We start from the raw sequence: 4,275 nt of genomic DNA, 5'->3' as shown, positions 1-4,275 counted from the left end.
TTTTGAAGATGACAAAGGGCACTTTCAGTTGGTTTCCATGACTTAACATCCATTCAAAAAGCCTTTTAAGCTAAGACAGCAGAAGAAATGTTGTAACTGCATCAGTTAAAATCAGACATCTTCTTTAGCCACTTAATCCTCAGAGACTAGTGCTGGATATATCACAGACTATGAGACAAAGCAGAAAAGCAAGCAGAGGAAACAAAAGGGTCCACTACTACAAAAAAAGGCAAAGACCCAACCATCATTTTGCAATATGTAAGGTGATGTTGAGTTTTTTGTGACTCCATAGTACAGTGCTAACAGATTATGCTCATAAGAAGGAAACTGTCACATGGGCGTACAACCAAAATCTCGTGACGAGGTTACCGGGGACCATCAAGATGAACCATCATGAGAAGTAGTTCCTTGGTGTTCTCTGCTCTTTGACAATCACCAGGCTCATTCTGCACAGGGCACAGTCATAAATGCTGCTTTTTGTGTTGTCAAATTATGCCTCACATTCCATGTGGTATGATGCCCAATGACTTCTATTTCTTTCCTCAGATGAAGATTATCATGGCGTGGCAGGTATTTCTACAATCATGATGAGGTAATTTTTGGTTGGAACATTTCCTATACAGCCAAAACGTACATCTACAGTCAAGATCTCTGCCATGATATCTGCTGTTGGGAGTTGGAGTCAAAATATTGAGAACTAATTGACTTTTTCATGTACAAGAAGTAATGGCAATCACTTGGAACCAAATACAGCCTAAAGGGCAAAGAAAAACTAAGCAAACGGTGTACTGCACAAGACAGAATACCTTTCCAATTAAAGGACAAATGTCAAAAAGCCCTCTTTGGCATCATGCAACAAGTCTTATCTTTGCTGAGTACAGCGTTGCAAAGGATTGCAGTGCAAAAGAACACCACAGGTAGTGAAGATAGTGTGTTGTGTGTTTTAAGTGGCTATTTTCTCTTCTCATAATGTCTCCCAATAGGTTTCAGAATTGATTGTCCTTCCAAATTCCATGCTCCATTTAACTATAATATACGGCAGAGCCTTAGAACAAGGAGTTGAGAGAAAACACGGATCACAAGCAAGGAGAGGGTAACAGAAGTGATCCAAAAAGCTATCCTCCTGCATCATTGATGTACATCTGTTGTAGACTCTTAGAATAAGTTCTGAGCTCAAACAGGAATGATCCCCATGCTAACCAGCATGGGTTCTGAATAGATTGGTCACACAAAACACAAATCTCACTTTCTCATACAGTATCCAGAAAGCCATGGATTAATGCAGTCTGGAAGATACAGTATTTCTTGACTTCCAAGAAGCTTTTCACTCAGTTCCACATTAACAGTTATGAATGAAACTACAACCAAATGGAGTTTTAAATGAACTTAAATTTATCAATGTTATATGGAAATGTTTGAGGTCTGGACCTGTATTGTAATTTTATGAAATAAGTTCTGTTGCCTTACTCACTTTTAACTAATGTTAATTAGCATGATGCATTTTGGCAGTATGCTGCCATTTTCAGGTTCATTACTGGTACATGTAGATTGGATTAACCTGAATGTGATGAGGTCACTTTGATGGTTGTGCCAGTGAAGTTATGTATCAAAATAGAACCATTTTTGCTGGAATTTTAGTTGTCTGGCACACAGACGACAGAAACAAATGTATCAAAACTGACAGAAAAGTTTACTAACAAGGGAACCTCCCCATCGCACCCCCCTCAGATTTAGTTGTAAGTTGGCACAGTGGATAGGCCTTGAAAAACTGAACACAGATCAATCAAGAAAACAGGAAGAAGTTGTGTGGAACTATGAAAAAAATAATCAAAATATACAAACTGAGTAATCCATGCGCAAGTTAGGCAACATCAAGGGCAATATGAGCTCAGGAGCGCCGTGGTCCCGTGGTTAGCGTGAGCAGCTGCGGAACGAGAGGTCCTTGGTTCAAGTCTTCCCTCGAGTGAAAAGTTTACTTTCTTTATTTTCGCAAATTTACTATCTGTCCATTCGTTCATTGACGTCTCTGTTCACTGTAGTAAGTTTAGTGTCTGTGTTTTGCGACCGTACCGCAAAACCGTGCGATTAGCAGACGAAAGGACGTGCCTCTCCAATGGGAACCGAAAACATTTGATCGCAAGGTCATAGGTCAACCGATTGCTCCACAGGAAAACACGTCTGATATATTCTATACGACACTGGTGACGGCATGTGCGTCACACGACAGGAATATGTTGTTGACCCACCTAACTTGTAAACTTGGCGAAGGGGTAAAAAGATTCTTCTACCTTGCCTGATTTAGGTTTTATTTTGGATGTGATAATCACTACCATAAAAGTGATGAAAACATAAGAGTTTGTCACATAAACTGAAAATAAAAAATTAAACTTTTCACTCGAGGGAAGACTTGAACCTAGGACCTTTCGTTCCGTAGCTGCTCTCGCTAACCACGGGACCACGGCGCTCCTTGACTCCCATAGTCCTTGATGTTGCCTATCATTGCATGGACTACTCAGTTTGTATATTTTACTAATTTTTTTCATAGTTCCACACAACTTCTTCCTGTTTTCTCGATTGATCTGTGTTCAGTTTTTCAAGGCCTATCCACTGTGCCAACTTATAACTAAATCTGAGGGCGGTGCGATGGGGAGGTTCCCTTGTAAGTATCATACTGGGTCATAAAAAAATTAAAAAAAAAAGCTATATTGGAGGAGCCAATGTTTCATCCATGGTTACAGTGGCCTTTTTCTGGGTATACTGATGTGCTTTAGCTGTGTGGAATTCCCACTCCTTCCACCATAAGTGACCAGTCAAAACATTGACCTTTTTAATATTGTGACAAACATCATGCACTGTAAGTAGCAATCACAAAATATGTGGATTCCACTCAGCTAAAGCACATCAGTAGACCAAGAAGAAGACCACTGTGACCATGGTCGAAATTTTGGTTTCTCCAGTATAGTTTTTCTTTTTCATTTTGGCATGGTACGATATTCAGAAAACTTTTAAGTCCACTGACTTTGGCCGTGGAAGCTTATGCAATTGTATAAACACATCACAAATCAATCATAAACTCAAATATTTTGCTCATAATGCATTTATTTACAGTGAAGTACTGTCTGAAAAAAAGAAAAGCTACACACATATTCACTCATATCTTGATAAGATTTCAAAAGATTAGGTTAGATTAGATTCAGTTTTCATTCCATGGTCCCAAAAATGAGATGATTCTCATGGGTATGGAACATGTTAAAAAGTACAACATAAAAAGCATAGAACATTTGAATATAATACTCAGTTCCCCGATCATTTGTCAGGAACTTGTCAAAATATGTGAAAACATTACAGTAAACTGAAACTGCTAATATTTAGACTTAATACACTGGCAGATTGAAGCATAGTTATACACTTTTAGTTACTTTGTCATTCATGGGATCCCTAATCTTGACTGTTGTGACTGAGTCCTGTCAAAATTTATATCTAACACACATTTTTAGTGAAACAGTCCCCGTTAAGACATTCATGTATAGAATAGAAGTAATTGACTACCAAACAGTCTTTCAAACTCTGCTTAATCTGTGATTTATCTTAAACCAGGTTGTGCAAAGACTGACAACTTGATTTAAAGATTCACAAATGTAAAATAATGCAGAAAAAAACAAGAAAAGGATTATCCAATAACTAGAGTATCAAAGATTTGTAATTGGAGCCAAAGTCATATGAGTACCTGGGTGTACCAAGATGGAATGACGTCACGTGAGAAAAGTAAAGTTCAGTTTTGCATGACTGATGTGCTGATTGACATCAGGGAGGGGTAATATATTTTTCAGTTACCTTAGACACACTAACCAATTAAATCACATGTGATTCAGCATGAAACTGGACCCTTTCAAAAATCGTTGCTTGATTTTGAATTTTGTGCTCGTGTCCAGCAATTCATTATCAATTAAGTATTTGAGGCAGTTATTTCTGATATCAGGTGCAACTTTTAAACTGGACTGTTGCCTGATTTGTACAAAAAATTCTAGTAAGTCTTGAGTCCGGTTTTACGATTTGCGGAAAAATTATAAACTAAGAAAATGTATAACCGTTAAAAAATTACAAAAAGTGATGTTGAAGTTATCTCAGAATGAGGAAAATCTGCCAATTGGGTGTGCCACAGAGATAATGTATTAAAACATAACATTTTTGACCGAATTTTAGTTGTCTAGAAATAACCCAACAATAGGAGAGAAAACATAGTTTAAACAACTAAAATTATTTACTGGGAAACAG

The sequence above is a fragment of the Schistocerca nitens genome, chromosome 1 (assembly GCF_023898315.1).
Source record: "Schistocerca nitens isolate TAMUIC-IGC-003100 chromosome 1, iqSchNite1.1, whole genome shotgun sequence".
NCBI classification, from domain to species: Eukaryota; Metazoa; Arthropoda; class Insecta; order Orthoptera; family Acrididae; genus Schistocerca; species Schistocerca nitens.
Note: the sequence above shows the minus strand (reverse complement) of the source record.